The sequence below is a fragment of the Colias eurytheme genome, chromosome 2 (genome assembly GCF_061535395.1).
Source record: "Colias eurytheme isolate Ceu_HAF_F1 chromosome 2, ilColEury1 Martin Lab GWU primary, whole genome shotgun sequence".
Classification (NCBI taxonomy): domain Eukaryota; kingdom Metazoa; phylum Arthropoda; class Insecta; order Lepidoptera; family Pieridae; genus Colias; species Colias eurytheme.
This window is the reverse complement of record NC_142981.1, coordinates 2521624-2540644: the sequence shown is the minus strand read 5'-3', so window position 1 is coordinate 2540644 and position 19021 is coordinate 2521624. Positions and strand designations below refer to the sequence as shown.

General features: G+C 33.5%; 1 protein-coding gene across 1 annotated transcript in view; it reads right to left on the bottom strand.

The window, feature by feature from the left end:
* Positions 1–13823, bottom strand: part of chinmo (Chronologically inappropriate morphogenesis) — a 53190-nt gene extending 39367 nt beyond the window's left edge. Inside the window, exon 1 of the mRNA XM_090110631.1 lies at positions 13725–13823. The gene's annotated coding sequence lies outside the window, so the exon portion shown is untranslated. The remainder of the gene's footprint in view (positions 1–13724) is intronic.
* Between the last annotated feature and the right edge of the window lie 5198 nt (positions 13824–19021).

Below are 19021 nucleotides of genomic sequence, written 5' to 3'. Positions count from 1 at the left end.
TTACTAAGAATTGTATACAATGCCGGATTTAATACAGTGCCGGTAACATCATATGTATGATAATAATTCTACATTTCTTAAAAAGCTTTGATATTGTATACAATTCATAGATTATTATTCAATGAAATAATGATGTAAAATAGTCACACTTTTTTAAGTTGTTTGAATATACAAACATACTTATTAGGATCGTACCTACTAATAAAAGTAACAAAATGAATTTTTAAAGTTCCTAGTAATCTTCTGGAATCAATTTCAATAAAAATACATAATATCAAAAATTAAAAATAATATCAAGTATGAAGATGGTCTATAAAATGGAATGCGCTATGTTTACGTGAGCGTGATATTGCCGCGAACAAAGTTACGTCGTTAGATACCTAAATTTGAGTAACGCAGATTTGTGACAGCGTCCTTAAGTGTTAAGCTTTCCGGTAAATCATAATCATCAAATATTCATCAAATATTCTAATATGTATTAGAATTAGTTATCAGTTTTCTAACTCCGAACTTAAAAAAAATGAAAGTAACTATTAATACAGACTTACTAAGATCCTAATATCTTTAATAAGTGTTAATTTGTTTAAGATTAACGTCTAACACTAACTAATCGCCAACTTATAACACTCGCCTTATTCTTAATAGCTAAAAAAATATTTTCTAATAAAGAAACTGACCAATTTTTATTTTTCTCGGTCATAATAATTATGCTATATTTTATTTTGTTTTCTTTTTTTTGTTGACCACGGTTATTACTAATTACCCAGCCCGGGCGTGCGTACATAGGTAGTAATTTAGTATTGAACTATTTAGTTATCTGAACCCGGATAGTAACTATTTAGTAACCTGCGGCCCGGGAAGAGGCGAGGCAGCTGCAAACTAGCGACTACAAAATTTTTCTATGCGTGCACTATACCTTTCACCATGGTTGCAACTCGAAAGCGATATCTTATATAACGGTAGAGGCGTGGCCATGCAAGTACATGCACCTACTAACAATAAGCCGAACTATGATGAGCTCAAATTAACATTTTGGATGCGGCTTTATGGTAATTTATAACTTTTATTCAATCGCGTTTAAATATATGTATATGTTACGGCTAAAGGTAGGTGAGAACATAAACTTAAGATTAGCCGGCTAAACTTAGGTTTATTTTCGACGAGGTGTTAATGTTAGTTTGTTCTATCTTTAGCCGGCTAAACTTAAGTGTAACCGCAGGCCCGTGGCTAAAAATGTCGGGGTGGGTAGATTTGGTTACTATAATACATGTAAGGAACAGGGCGAGTGTTTTCTGGCACTTCGCCGGCTGCTGCCGCAGCACGCTCGCTGCGCTCGCTCGGCTCGTGCGGGTCTTAAGAGTTCTAACCTAACCTAACCTAGCCACCAGCTTTCTGCCCTGAGTCGGGGTGGGTAGATTTGGTTACTATAATACATGTAAGGAACAGGGCGAGTGTTTTCTGGCACTGTGCGGGCCCCTCAAGCCCTCCACCGGCCCGGCGCTAACCAAATCTACCCACCCCGACATTTTTAGCCACGGGCCTGTGGTTACACTTAAGTTTAGCCGGCTAAAGATAGAACAAACTAACATTAACACCTCGTCGAAAATAAACCTAAGTTTAGCCGGCTAATCTTAAGTTTATGTTCTCACCTACCTTTAGCCGTGACATATATACAGGTGAAATCATAATAGAATTTGTATAGTTCATATGTGCCTACACGTACGAGTTCGCTCAATATTACTTAAAACTTGATTCAGTCATTCATTTAAAATTTTATTAAGTAAAATATAAAATAATTTGGAAAATCCAAAAGTGCACGCCTCATAATTTTTTTTTAATAAATATTTATTAATTATTATTTTTGTTTATTTAATAACAATTAAACCACATCGAATCAGACCCTGAAAAATGAAAGGGTTCTATTCCTGAGTATACTCAAGCGTAAGAGAAAAAAAAAGACTCGATTAGTAAAGTATTTCGGTCGCTATCGTGTTAACAAGAAAAAGGATCCGCACATACAGACACACGGACGTCCAAGACAGAACTTTTTTAAACTGTTTTTTAACTAGTTTAAATAACAAAAATGACATCAAAAATATCATGAACGTTAAAAATAGTGTTTTTTCTTAATATGTGTGTGTATGTATTATCTTACAAGTGCAATGTATGATACATAAAGACATTTTAAGTTTGAAAAATCAGATGTTTTGCGCGAAGTGACAGTAGTACCCACCTCAACGCTTCGCTTATGAGGCGTGCAAAAGTAGGTTCTTTTACAAATGCATGCACTCCATGTTCACACTTTATTTTCAATACTGTATTATTATGACTGCATAACTAATGTGTATTCACTACATAAAAATTTAATTCAGTGAAAATATGTAGGTATAATACATGCAATTACATGTAAACCATCTTACTCATCACACGCATAAAAATCTCATTATCACATCGCATTATCATTTACACCTTAAAATTCGCTTATTACCCTCACACCATTCTCATCCTTATTGCTATTAAGTAGATGCCAAAATAGCATAACAAAAATAACAATAGGCCGAATAAAATCATGTTTTTACAATACGTAATTGAACCTGTGTGGGACAGTGTTCGTCCCAAAACTGGTTACATTTGGGTCAAGGATTAACCACATTATTTTGTCCCCACGCGGAAACTTCCCTTCTCTATATTTTAATGGTACTTTTAAGGGATACCCAGTGTATATTCTTATACATATTTATGAGGAATAGTTCAATCAACAGAGGCTATTTTATTTGAAAAAACGGTAAAAAATACTAAAAACATAAAAAGGTAAGGTAAGGAATCTTTACTCGTAAAGGTAAAAAGGTAAGGAATCTTTACTCGTAAAGGTAAAAAGGTAGAGCTACATCTATACTAATATTATAAAGCTAAATAGTTTGTTTGTTTGAACGCGCTAATCTCGGGAAATACTGGTCCGATTTGAAAAATTCTTTCGGTGTTAGATAGCCAATTTATCGAGGAAGGCTATATATTATAATCATCTCGCTGAGACCAACAGGAACGGAGCACTGCAGGTAAATCTGCGGAGCACAGCTAGTATTTTCTATAAGTAACTAGCGGTCCGCCCCGGCTTCGCCCGTGGTACATATTTACGTTTTCTCTACATAAAAACCATCCTCGTACTTCAAGGAAAAATTATCGAAATCGGTTCAGCCGTTCTCGAGTTATGCGCTTACCAACACATTTTGCGATTCATTTTTATATATAAGATTACGAATTAGGTAACTTAGGTACTTCTAGAAACAGTCTCGTATTCAGAGATAATCACACGTCATGATCTCAAATAGATAATCCTCACTTTGGAAGTTTGTAGTTCTGAAAATCGATCGATTGAAGCTAACTAAAAACTTTTTAGTAAAAAGTAGTACTTGTAGATGAGACACGACAAAATTTAAAATTTGCTATAATTCTAGTTCTAAATTAGTTCATTTGTCAGAAAAAAAGTCTAAATTCCGCACGCACACAAACACAGGTACACTGCACACACACCGTGGCCTTGGGAGTTACGTAAGCGTCGCGCCTCGGAGGTCCTCTGTCCTTGGCCCTCCCGGCCCTCCCCCTTGCCTGGGATTTCGCCTAGACGCAGCGAGCGAGAGGAAACGTGCAATGTAATTACCTAATGTATAAATAATGATTAATTATTGTCGTCAAAGGAATCTTTGAGGTTTTAGTTCGTAGCTTGTACAAATGTAGAGCGAAAATGATAGTAATAAATTATAATAATAGGTATACCTAGGTCTCGAATTTTGTAGTATTTATAAGTTCCCTCGCTTATTTATTCAAGCGTCTGTAGCCCATTTGTTGGTTTTTTGTGAAAAACTAAAGAAGTAAATACAGATACAAATCATAATTAATAAGGTCCAGTACTATGTAATATAATTCAAAAATATTTAATTATTATAAAGGATCGATCATAATTTCAGTTCATTCATTATCTATTACATATATATTTTCTTACAATTTCGATATCCAGGTATATTAAAAAATTTAATATTCAAAAAGCAAAATTTTAGTAAATAGGTACGAGGGTACGAGTTATTATCTTATAGGCTATAATTTCGTCATAATCTGAAAATTGCCTAATACATATAGAATACGTTAAATTAAATTACATTTTATCTCCAAGTGAGAACTGGTTTTTTGATATATCATTCAATTCAATGCATATTAATTTCCACGTGATAGAAATCCATACTAATATTATAAATGCGAAAGTAACTCTGTCTGTCTGTTACTCAATCACGCCTAAACTACTGAACCAATTTGCATGAAATTTGGTATGGAGATATTTTGATACCCGAGAAAGGACATAGGCTACCTTTTATTGCGAAATATGTACCACGGGCGAAGCCGGGGCGGACCACTAGTATTATATAAATTGCAAACTATTTTGTAGAACTCATTCACTTTGCTTTTTGATTAGAAATTCTCGTTTCTATGAAAAAAAAATCTGATATTCTTTTAAGGGGATAACTAATGGACCTAGTTAGATTAAGTAACAGAACTTGCATTTTGTATTTCAGGATTTTCTTACGATTGAATATTAAAATTTAATTAGGTACGATTCGAAGAAATTTAGACAGTGATTTAATGACAGTTTTCCACTGAGTATGAATCTCGATTTATAAGTTCAAGATTTTTTATGAAAGTTTGCCAGCAAATTGTTTCTAAGATTTATCAAATAAGAAGCAAACGGGTTAGCGCATCAGATTATATGTAATCCCCGTTGCCTTGTGTAATACATTTTTAACAGATGTTTATCAATTAAATACGTGTGTCACGAGAATAGAAAATTGGTAGGAAATAGGGCTGCCAACCGTTTTCTTTTTATTGTCTCAGTTACTAGCATTTTTATCATTTGTGATGTGAAAGGAATGTAAAATAATACGTTTGTTCTTTAATATTGGCATGAATATTATATTATACTTAAATACCTAGTTAACGTAGTTTGTACTTTACACTTGAATTGTATGGAATTTCCATAATAAAATATTTCTATAAACTACCTAATTTAGTGAGTGTTTAATATCTTTGTATTTATATAATTAATTATGTAGATATTATTTAAAAAAATAAAATAACGTCCGTATAGTCGTATACCTTAATGTAAAATAAGTCATTACTTACAACCCTATCCATAGTTTTGTCGTAGCAGTTTCTTAAAACTCACGTGCTTTGAAAACGTGTTTGAGTCTGTTATTATTATTAAAATGCTCAGTAAACTATAAAAACGCTTCGCTTATGAGGCGTGCAATTGGATCCATACTTGATACGACAAGCTAAAACATTCGATCAATTAAAACCATTGATGCAAATGCTATTATTGCCTAAATCATATTTCTAATTCGCAAGATTTCGATAGCAAGTACCTAGATATGTAGTATGTACTTATGAATTTATCAAGAACTGAATATTTCCGCATATGTTTAGCTATTTGTCGTCTAATCAATTGTTATCATTTCAAGTCTATGAAATAAAGGTTATCCAATTGCAGATACCACGTGGCTTTACTCGCTGAATCTAATCGTTTTTAAATATTCATGGCAGTTATTTAGGTACGGAACGTAAAATTTTAATTACCTACGTTCTCTTCAGTAGTTCGCAAAGCGTCGCGTGCTTTTGAAGAAAGTGTTACAAAAGGACTTTTGTTTTTAATGTTTGTGTACATTCAACATTGTATTGGTTGTTTGTTAGTGTTTTAAGATGTAGTTATAGCCAATGTGTAGCTTATTACGCGGTTTGAATGTAGCTATGAAATATATACCAGTATAATGACCTTATTGAAAATTTGAAATATACATAATGCAGGAAACAGATATACTTACTACTTAGCTATGAGTACCTACATGCTATAAAAGTGCCTATAAAGATAGTATCAAACGTAAAAAGTAATGCATGAAGCATTGGAGTGTCCATGTTGCATGACTGAAACATAGATACAGTAAACAAATAAATAGTCGATGTCGTTCAAATGTGCAAACTGTCAAAAAACGGTCGACGTCCAAGGCAGGCCGGCTCTGAAGCGGTAGGCGCTAATAGGTGAGTGCGGGGCCGCGTTGACAGTCTCTATGCAAATGGTAATGCGACGAGACCAGTTTCGCCTCAAAGCGGTTCCGGGCCTACATACTCTTGGCCGCTCTATTCACGCCCATAATTATCTCTGAACGTATGCTCGTAAACTGGTATCTCCATGAATTCATTAGGCGCACGACAAATCGACGGTTGTGTGGGATTCTTTTCAATCAAACATCAAAATCGCCGATACGGAACCAGCTAGGCGATATCGAGCAAAAAATTGTGATGCAATATACTTAGGTGTATAAAAAAAGATACGGTTGTCTCATTATCAAGTTCAATAGCCCCGAAACGACAGCACGTGTATGCAAAAACTGGGAAACGATCGATATCTATGCAAAAATATCCTCTCGATGGAAGATTTTAAGGCGCAATCTGCGCTACTACTTCGCGCGTTTAACATTTATCGCATGCTACGGGGTGTCAACACGCATTTATCAATGACATCGTATTTTGAGCCTAGATTGACTCTCAGATGAGGCTGCTAAATTTTCCGGAGGCCGGGTTACGTTAATATTTTCAAAACAATACTTTCCTTGCGTCCATAAAGTCCAAAATTGCAGTCCTCGAATGCGTTAAGACCGTCAATGCTCTGCCGAGCCGTGCACAAATAACATAGTTCGTCACTGAATGTGCGTACACTTCGTATCACTTGAATCACTAGCACTAGCCCCGGGCGATGTCCGTGCTCACTTCCGCATATTGCAACGCGCTTGTGTCGCCGAGCGCGATAGAGCGACCGCGTAACTGCCGAAAGCGTGGCTCGCTAATGCGACCGCCGAAAACTCCTCACTCTGTTCGAATGCAGAAAATTCGGACGCGGCGGGTGGGGGACGCTCTACGAGTACGACTATCCGAATCTAAGCGTGTACGTGCAGCGCTTCGCTATGAAAAAATCCAAGGTTAACGCGCTGCCAAAAAAAGACGCACGCAAAATGTAAAAAACGGCTAGATCGGCGCCTCTCGCGGGCCGTGGTGCAGCTCTGCACACGCTACCGCATTCGTCAGATCTAACTCGTGACCTAAGCTTTGTGGAAAACTAGATAAATACTCTAAACATTTTTCGTAGGCTCTAATGCACACGGAAAAATTAGCCTCGATTAGTTTTTTCAATGAATAAATCGACGCGGACGCCCAAATTTTTGTTATTTGGATTTATATAATATCTCTACGAAAATTATTAATTTCTTTCATGAAGTAACTACCTACCTAGTATGAAATAAATTTCTTTGTTTGTTTGAATATTTTAGTTGTGAATAAATGAATAGATGCATGTATTCATCGATGTTATAAAATCACAGTATTTAAAGTTATTGTAATCCATATAAAAAACATCCACGATCGTTTCTACGGACAATAGAGCTACAAGCCTACAACAGCAATGATATACCTAACAATTTTCAAATCTTAAGCAGGTATTACACTGTACAATGATGTAATGCTATGTCGTTCGCCTCAAATAACAATGATGCAGCTCACAATTGTATGACCATAAAATCGACGTGACCTTGACTATACTGAGCGTTTCACAACGTACCACAGAGTATGTAATATTCTAAAGTATATTTATTCTGTGGTAGTCACACCTATATTATTTTCTATGGCGATACCTCCGGAAAATGAGTGCACGCATAAGACATCGTTATGTTAGTAAGTAATTGGTTGTTTCTTTTTGTATTTTCTGTTACATTTTGTGTTTTTGTAGGGTGCCTATGATGTAAAGAATGTTAGTTTTTAAAAAGAATGGAAGTTAGAAGACTAATTCATTAGCTGTTTTAGAGCAAATTCATAATAATAAGGTTTCTTTAAAAATAGTTCAACAATATTCTAAAACAGTCACTAGTTTATCGATAAAAAATTAGAAATATTTAGTTCGAAACAAAATGCGATATATTTTATTTGATATGATAAGGAAGTAGATAATTTGAATTTATTTTTCTTGCAAAAATTTTGGGCGTAGTTAAGACTAGAAAAAATCTAAAATCGTCTAGGAAACTCGATCTTGAGCCCTTGGGAAATATTTGTTTAGTTCGTAATATTATAAATTATAATAGTGTATATAGAATATATCATAATTCATAGCATGTGCATAAAACATGAACAATAGGTATCTAATGTTTCAATATCCTTATCATTATTTTGGCAAGGCCACGTGAGCTATGATAACAGCCTCAGAATTAGAACACAGGGTGTTCTAATTTATTTTCCGATATTTTTTTTACTAAGTTATGACAGCAAAAAAAAGTAATTGACATTATTTATGTCATTTGAAATGAAATTCATTAAAATTTAAAACATTAATTTTGGAGCCAAATTGTCTTACACGTGAAATAAGCAGGTCATTAAATTATTTCAGTTATTTACCTATACCTCACAATATTGTAATCATTTTCGTAATCAGATGTGATTTGGATATTTAATTGAATTTGAAAAAAAATATCTAGGTATATATCATATATATATACATCTCATCGGCGCGGGCGCCATATTGGGCGCCATATTGAACTTAGTGTAGTGTACACTGTACATATATTAATATTAGGCACATCAAAGTTCTAAATAAAATTTGCTAATCAAACTGTAGTAGGTACCTATAATCGTATTAATTGAGTTTCTCAAAATAACTCGATGTTTCTATTTATCTTTGCTCAATTAAAAAACTGATACAGAAATACGTACATAGTTCCTTTATTTTCAGAATGATGTTACAATTTTAGCTCTAACAAATTTATCCATAACTAGTTGTATACCGGTTTCCTTTGATAGAGTAGATTGGGCAAAGATTTTTTCATGAGGTTTTGATAAATAATAATATGCTCTTTCGATTTTCATCGAGGCCCCCGTGGGTGCGCTATTTTCTTTAGTTTTTTTTTCTTATTATGTTTAATAGCAGGTAATATTTCAGTAAAGGAATTTTTACATCGATTAGGTAATATTTTTTGAAGTGAAACTTCTTTATCGGGGTTGGAAAAAAAATTAGTGTAACATTTTTTCGTTACGTATATAGTTAAAGTTGCATATAGTAAATTATTTTTTTAAAAATAAAGTCATATAGAAGTTTCACTTCTTACGCGTATACACTAGTACACGCACACATTTTTTTCTTACAGAAAACATTACTATTTCCAACATTGATCGTTTTCCATTCTGTATTTCAGCCCAGAACAAATTATGGCAAATGGCAAGATTTCAATAATTCATATTGAAAAAAAATAGGAAAGCATTATTATTATGTACATATTTCAAGTCACATCGCGCGATTTAGTTTTGTTTTTTTTTTAGATTTTAAATTATATTTTTCCTTATGCACATTTTGAAACTGGAATACTCGTAGGTTTGAGAATTTCTGAAGTTAAATGATATTAATTAACATTAAAAAGAAATATAAATGGTTATAAGACGGTGCAACGGTATATTTTTCTAGTATTCTCTATTTTCGCTACTGTATTGCTAACTTAATGTTAACTGAATGAATAAATATTAAATGACGCGATGTAATAGTCACGATGATTGACAAAAACAACGATTCATACTTACAATAGCAAAAAAAATGAGTTTTGCATTTTAATTTTTCATAAGTACGGAAATATGTTCAGAGAAATAAGTCCTAATACATATTATAAACGCAAAAGTTTGTGTACTTTGTGTATATATTTGGTACTTTTTCACTTGAAAACCACTTAACGAATTTTGATTATACTTGCCAGTTAAGTAGCTTATGCACCAGAATAACACAAGATAAAGATGCTTGCTAATCTACGCCCTACGTATATGTGCGCGTTGTCTGAAACTGCGCAGTACAGAAATTTTTAACTAACGACCAGTCATTTATCGCTTTAAATTATAAACATCCCACTCCAATGTAGAATTAAAAGTCATACTGTTCATAATCGGACACAAACTTCTACAATAAGTATTTAGTATATTTCAAATGTTTCCTATATTTTTTTAGCCTTGAAAAAGAATCCGCCTGTACATCGCAGGGCTTACTAAATTCTTGTAGGGTAATCTAATCTATTTTATCAGTCTACTGCATAGGCATATCAATTTTTAACGTTGGGCCGTACAAAAAATAGCACTCCGTTCATATCTCGCTTTTATATTTTACTTGCATTGGTAGTAAGTAAACATATACGACTATCTTTGTTTATTCAGATTTTATATATTTATATTATGCCTGGTCTTATATGAAATGAAATGCTTTGATATTTTGGTGTAAAATAGCCCATTGAATCATAAAATTACGGATCAGACTGTAAGTTTCAAAACTACCCGCATTTAAAATGTTTATTCACAGGGTGATTTTTGTTTTGGTATTTACCTAACTGGAATTGGTTAAGACAGTTCGCTTGAAAAAAACAACTAAAGCAAAAAAAACAGATATAGCCTGAAACGGACCTAACAATCTTTACGTCTCAAATTCTTACGTCTACACTCTACAGCTACTAGTTATTATTCTGTGACTCTACATAAAAAATATAAAGGTGCCATCGTATGTCTTTTTTCTTGTAAACTAGCATATTTCCCTTAAGCTACTGACGATTGGAGTTAAAATATCTTTATTTATTTCAGATAAGGTTTCCGAAAATTTTTTTGCACATTTTATACACGAACTTTATTAATCTGCTTTCAGAACTGCAGTCACGGGAATTTGCTAGATTTTTATTATAAAAGTCGCGGGAATCATCTAGTATACTACCGGAAAATACATAACTGTTATAGAATTTAAACGCTGCAAGTGGCGCCAACTGTAGCCTATATTTGGTACCGTGTTACGGCCTTCGCATACTAAACTAAATTTTGGGCGTTTAATTTATGTCAAATATCGACTTTTAACTAAACACGCTTAAGTACTTTATGACGAATAAAATTGCATCATCATAATACATCATACCTTATATGGTTCTACAAATTTAACGAACAAAGAATTTAAATGTTGTTCAAAAATCTTTATTAAATCGTTTTAGACTTTTATATAAGTACATATTTTGAACTATTTCTGATTATAATTATTATCCTATTCTATCCTATCCTACTATCCTACTAATATTATAAATGCGAAAGTTTGTGTGGATGTGTGTGTGTTTGTTACTGTTTCACGCAAATTCTACAGATAACAGAACCGATCACAATGAAATTTAGCACACGTCATATAGAAGGTAACTTGGGTCTTGGAGTAACACATAGGATAGGTTTTATCCCGGAAATCCCACGGGAACGAAAACGCGGGTGAAGCAGCGGGCGGAAATCTAGTACCTAGTTACTATTTTTTTTTTTGAATTATGAATTGAATTGAAAAATTTCTGAATTATTATCCCAGATAAAAAATGATATGGTTATGAGTTTTCATACACAATCCGTATAATTTATTCTAGGTATAGGAACTTGTTACTTGAGTGACACAAGTATCGAAATTAAACCCGGTTTAAATAAATAAATTCTCGACCTGACACAGACCAAAGACAAAAAACCGAAGAAAAGCCCTTTTTCTTTGCCTATCATAAGGAAAACACGAACCTTCATCTTTAAAATCAATAGTAATAATAATAAAACTGTACCAATGACTTTGGTTACAGTGTTCAGTTTCTATTCATACATTCATACAACAATAAATTACCTCTCTTTAACAGCTGATTACATATTTAAATGAATCGTCAAACAGCATTCAATGCCAACCCTTTTATCATACACTAGACGTCATTAAGCCTTCGAAAATCCTATGTATTTTAGTGAATTTATTAGTATAAGTTTTGTTTTCACGCTATGTACTTATGTTATAATTAATGCAATTATATTTATAACAATTGATGTCTACTAATAATGCTTTGGGCTAATTCGTACTTTTTAATCCTAGTTCGCTTTAATTTCCTAACTAGCTGTGCCCCGCAGTTTCACCCACGTCTTAGCGTGATATATACTATATAGCCTATTAAGCCTTCTTCGAAAAATGGGCTATCTTACATCGAAAGAATTTTTCAAATCGGACCAGTAGTTCCTGAGATTACCGCGTTCAAACAAACAAACTCTTCAGCTTTACAATATTAGTATAGATAAGTATAGAGAATACGGTTATCCAGATTTTTATTCAACCTGTAGATTCTCCGTTGATTATGAAAGTAATAATTGTTACGTCATCATGGTAGTTTGTCTGTCTGGACTGTATTTTGTTTACATACAAATAAAGTACATATATTTATTTTTTAATCTATTAAAATTTCTTAAAACACATCTTTCCGTAGTATGCATACTAAACAATTTAATATATATATCCTTGAGTTAGGTAATTTAACTGTTATTTAGTTCCTGACATTGTAGTTAATTGTCATTATTATAATAATTTCCTATACATAGTTTTATCCAAATAGTTTAATATGTAAAATGCTCTATTATACTTTCTTTTGTCGTAGAAATGATTATAGAAATTAAATGAAATAAATAAGCTATTGCTATTTTACATTACACTATTGCGTACTAACTACTAAGTAGGTTTAGCTATTATCGTCAATATTTTAGAATTGTTTATTAGAAACTAGTGGTCCGCCCCGGCTTCGCCCGTGGTACATATTTCGCAATAAAAGGTAGCCTATGTCCTTTCTCGGGTATCAAAATATCTCCATAACAAATTTCATGCAAATTGGTTCAGTAGTTTAGGCGTGATTGAGTAACAGACAGACAGACAGAGTTACTTTCGCATTTATAATATTAGTAAGGATACGGAAGACCTAAGAAGGTTGAACTTCTACAAAAATTTTGCTAATAAAGCAATGTAATGCAAATATAGTCTGCTAATTAGGGATCTCGTCGGATTATCATTTTAAATACAATAGAACTTGAATACCCAATAATTAAATTTTGCAGTCATAAAATCGCATCAGTAAGCTGTAGCATGGCTTAGGCTATTTACTGACGAGCGTTTTTACTTGTCAATAGTTTATTGTTATCACGCAACTGTTGCCTTTCTTTTGTCGTGATTTCATTATCATAATTAATAGGTATTTGAAGAATTTTCGCCGATTGATAAAAAACAAAGAACAATTCATTTATTACCGTAGTACCTATATAACATTTTCCTTAGATCGATACTTTTATAGATAAAATACTTTTTAAAATATAATGAATTAGCGTAAAATATTAATCAAACGCATAGAATCTTAATAAATCAAACTATAGTATTAAATTAGGGTAAACGTAACGCAATGCAAGATGCATTAATTGAAAATAAAGAAAGCCGGACAGATTCAATAAAGATAAATGAGATTTGGCCAATATCAAAAGTACCAAGCAAAATTATGCTGAGATTTAAACTGTAATGTCATATTTTATTCAATACGAGAACAACAAAGAACCAGGTCAGTATAAATTTAATAAAAAAATAAATATCACAATGAAACAATTTATTTGACATAAAAAGAAGTACAAAAAAGCTTTAGTATCAGAATGAAGAACCATTAAACCGCGTCCACAAAAACACAGCAACGCATACACGAATTACACAAACATAAAAATACACGGAACCACTGCACATAGACATAAAGCACTCAAGCGTGATCGGCCTCATTTAGTTTTCAATTTAGACAGAAGGCCGCTGTAAAATGTCCGATACTTACGTGAATGTTCAGATCGCCATCGGCGTCTCGATCGAACGGTAGTTTGGCCGGCCGCCAGACGCGGGGCGTAAGGGGCCCTTGATCAACCGCGGACGCGCGGTATCGAGGAAGTAAGTCCCAGCGAACTGTCATCGTTCGCACGGAAATCGGGCGGCGGCGGCGGCGGCGAGCGCGGCGCGCAGGCGCGTGGCGCCCGTTAACAGCCCTGCAAACCCCTGCAGCCCGGGCCCACCCTTTAAATCGAACGTCATATCCCGCTACCCCCTACCCGCTCCTGAAGCCACCCCGCAGACCCTAAAAAATGCATTGCGTAACGCTCCCACTGAATTCAGGCTCGATCAATTATACACCTGCGTCGCTAAGCCGATACTCGTTTAGAATTCGGCTCGATAATGTGTCAACTACTAATGCGAGGCTGTTGAATGCTTACTAGGTCAAGCCCAGATCTACACGGGAATAGCTAGGGACCGTCTGATATTTTTACTTATCTGATGCCACCCGTGTTCGGAATAGTTCGAGGGGACACTCTAATTGATAAGAGACAAGCCATTGTTCCCATTTTTTATCGCTCAACAATTTATTGATGTAAGTACCTATCTCGTCTCATCATCGAACAGTTTAGTTTTCCTTTCATAAGGATTACATCTAAAGCATTTGTTAAAATATGTAATAGAGGTAATGGATATGGCATTGAAATGTATAACAAATAATGACTATGACATTTAATAAATCGATACAAAAAGCTGCGTAAATTTACATAATACGACAATATTGAACATAAAATACACTTCGAACAATCAATATGCAAGATAAAACCACAAAACAATTTTGAATTTATGTTTTATGCAAAAATTTCCACGTATAGTCGATTTATAGGAATATTCATAAACTAACGTAAAAATCAATCCTTATTATGCAACTGCGTAATTGAAATGTACACATAATAAATTATTATTATTTGCATTGCAAAATGGCGGCTTGTAATCGATATTTGTTCAATACGCAATGATTAAATCAAAATACGTCTATGTATAGAATTCCTTAATTCAAGGTAGGCTCCCGATTTAGGTCGGCCTCTTACCTGGGAATTTGGAAAGATACCACACCCTTACAGAAAAAGTAATGTTTATTATGTGATATATATATATATATATATATAGGTATATTATTTCAGAATAAAACAATCGTTTGCCTCTCCTCTACTTAACTCGTACTATGTTTTTATATTTTAACACCTAATCCTGAAATCCCTTTTACTTGCTGATACGTTTTTTTTAAAATGAAACTTTTATTACATCGTCTCAAACTTTTTGGTCTGTGTAGCGCATGTCGCGTGTATCGCGGCTGCCGAGTAGGTATACCTACTCGGCAGCCGACCGTCACGCGACATGCGCTACACAAAGCAGTGTTCGGAACCGTTCGAACAGTTTCACTTTTACCGTGGTTTCATAAAACCACACATCATTTTTTTTCATTTAACTGACAGATAAGTTAAACAGAACATATCCAGAAGTTATGAAATTAGCTAAAAACCTTTTAAAATTTAAAACACCTAATTAAGGACTTCGCTAATTAATCGCTAAATGCCACTCATTCATTAAATAAATAACTAAAAATAAGATTTATCATATTGATTTTCTTTGAGTAGTATACTTGCCAATCGCATGGTAAAATATTTTTTAAATGCTACAAGTTGTTACGATTTGACACAATAAATAAATATTATCTACCCTCTTTTTTAATATTAGTTTAGAGGTCATATTTTAATTGGAATCAATATCAGAATAAGGCTTATTTTGTAAGGTGCCGTTTTTCGTTGACACAAACAACATAATAAAGAAGGTCGTTACATCACAAATCACAATAAAATTTAAGAACATTGATGTTTGCTATAGCGATGATTTATCACGCAAATTGCTTATTTAGAAGAGATTATTTTATTTTTAACTAGCTTTCCGCCCGCGGCTTTGCCTGCTTTGTCTAAAACGGGTAAAACCTAATAAATTATACAGGGTGTCCCACAGCCCACTATCGGTATACTAAGCGCGAAGAGACTTGTAGTTTTGCATGCACTGATCATGAAAAAAAATACTTAAACAACAAAATTACATCAAAAAAATTTTGCCAAATTTTTCTTGAAAATCCATGTTCTCTTCTCAAGCTTCGCTCAGCCAGCATATAAAGCTTCGCTAATGTGAGCATTTTGTCTATGAAAACATAATCTTAAACGATAGCTCACGTGCTGGTGGCAAAGTTGGGCGGGTTGCTTGTTAAGGATGTATATATAGAGTTTTAAGAATTCATCTATAAAAAAATGCGTCTGGAATTTTATTAAGTTAAGTATTTTTTACGTACTCAGCGTATGCAAAACTATAACCTCCTTTGAGCTTAGTATACCAACAGTGGGACACCCCGTATACTAGAACCTCCCCTTGAATCACTCTATCTATTAAAAAAACCGCATCAAAATCCATTGCGTAGTTTCAAAGATTTAAGGATACATAGGACATAGGGACAAAGAAAGCGACTTTGTTTTATACTATGTAGTTAAGAGTAGATACTAGATACTTAGTATTTGTACCACAGTATAGTGTCTTAGGTATTCCAAACCGCATGAATGTTTTATTAAACCGCCTATCGATCACAAAAGAGGCCCGTTTAGAAACCAGGTCATAATATTGTCTGAAAACTACTGCAGCTGTTGTGCTCCTTTCTGAAATAGAAACTCGATAAATGGGTCAAACGATGCGTTTCTTTTAACTTTATTTATTTGCATTCATAGTTGAGATGTTTTTTGCATGACGTACGAAAGGATTTAAAACGGCTTTATAGGTTTTAATAGGTTAGGTCGTTGTGATAGTCGTGTTATTTTGTTAAGCTATGCTTATATTACAAAGCTGAAGAGTTTGTTTGTTTGAACATGCTAATCTCAGGAAACATGGGTCTGATATAAAAAAATATTTCAGTGTTATATATATTTCTATTTACTGAGGAAGGCAAAAGAACGCATATCATCACGCTAAGACTAATAGGAAGCTTGGTAATTGCGTTAACCCTTAACTAGAGTCGTGAACAATTGTTACGTGTGTATAGTCGTGGGTCCATTAGACCCATGTATTTTTAAATGGTCATAATTACTTATTTATGCATTTATTTATGTAAATTTAAATAAAATATGATATTTTAGTTTATGAAGAATATATATTATAAAAATCAACAATTAGAACTTTGATTTACTTAACATAATTTCACTTATAAAATCAGTCGTTGTTTTCTTATACAACAAAAAGGCGTCTTACAAAAATTAAAAATCTCAACGAAATTTTTATTTTTTTTAAATCATTTTTTTTATCTAACTAAAAAAAGTATGTTGCTTCCTAGAAAAAACAAAAACAAACTAAAAACTCTTATATATAAAAAAATAGCAATCCCTAATTACGTGCAAGATATATGCATATGGGCTCCCTGCATTTAGTGCATAAATGTACAGTTTTTGCTCTTTTGCCAGGCAAACTGAATGAACATCGCTTCCTTTTATTTTTATCTAACAACAAAATCTACATCATCATCGGAAAACTCATTATCTGATTTAGTTTCTGCAATACGGGTAGGTGTTGAGTTTTCATCGGAGTCTTCATCATTTCTTAACAATTCTTCATTTAACCATTGTTCTAACATCTCTTCGTTATCAACACATATACTTCTGGGATTCTACATAGCGATAAACTAAATAAAAATACAATAATAAATTTAATAACGAAAATAAAAAAGATACGTATCTATAGTCGTGGGTCCAGTGGACCCCTGTAAAGGTCAGTACCTACCTAAGGAGTACCGAGCCGAACACGTCTGTCTCACAGGATACGCTCCGGCGTACTATAGGAAGGTACTGAGCAGTGGGAGGTTCTGCGGTAAGTGCCGTGGAGTAAACGAGACTTTAAAAACTCAACCTGGGTCCATTGGACCCACGACTCTAGTTAAGGGTTAAAACCGCGGACTAGAGCTAGTATAAACGTCAAAATATTGAAACATTCCTAATTTTCTACAAATTTAAACAATTCCAAGTCCAATCCAATTATTACGTACAAAAAATATCAGTACAAGTACTGTTAGAAATATATTAATTTGCAAATTAAATAATATTTAGTAACATTTTTATCTAAATACATTTCTATATAGGAAATAGGAAGACATTCGTATTTTCAAGCAATTGTTATAAACAATAACATTTATCTAAAGATAACTAATTTAATAGTGATAATGTCTGTGATAAATTAAAAACGCATTAATATTATAACTAAGTTTAAGATAATATAACGCCAAGTATAATAACGCCTTTAAAAATGTTCTCATGTCAATAGAGTCACTAGAATTCGTTAAAATTCTTGTGGTTTATATAAATAAAATACAGTAAAAATAAAATCTGCTATCTTTACATTTTACAGATCTAGGAGAGTAACCAGATTGTCACGACTTCAAATTATTCACCACTTCCCAATGTTTAAAATTGCTTGGTCTATCAAATGTTATAATTAACACAGACATAATTTAAAGATTTATTTACGCTACTAAATTGGTGTGCATGAAGCCTATTCGTAGATTGAGAGAATTAAATGTGCTTTGTCATGATCTTGATTTAAGCAAGATTTCGGGGGGGCGAGGGAGGGGTATTGCAATTTAAGAATACGTAAATCTTAATATATATAAATCTCGTGTCACAATGTTTGTCCTCAATGGACTCCTAAACCACTTAACCGATTATAATAAAATTCGCACACCATGTGTAGTTCGATCCAACTTGAGAGATAGGATAATTTAAACATGTACCAGGTACCATGGGCGAAGCCGGGGCGGACCGCTAGTAGCTCTATAGCTCATGTGTTATTCTTATGTACCTATAACCTTACATTAATGTTATCCAAATCCGTCGAGCAATTTATTCGTTGAAAGAGTAACAAATGATCATCCTGTCCGTCACCAATTCACCATCTAGTGATCTATTAGTTTCAAATATTATAGTAGGATTTGCTATAACTGTGTATGTTGATTATTTTTTAGACGATATGCGAACCAATTTAAGTTCAAGTTACGTAAGTACTTATAGGTTTAAGTCCTTATATTCCTTTGATAGTATTTGAAGGTATACTTTTTATATATTGGAAGTATATTGTTTACCTTCTTGGGACGCAGGGGATTCTAAAAGAGCCAACCCATATCATATCCATCGTATTATATAGAGACTTTTCACTTTCGAGCCGATTTGGCCTTGAGCCCTTGAAGCTAGAGCCGCACAAAGC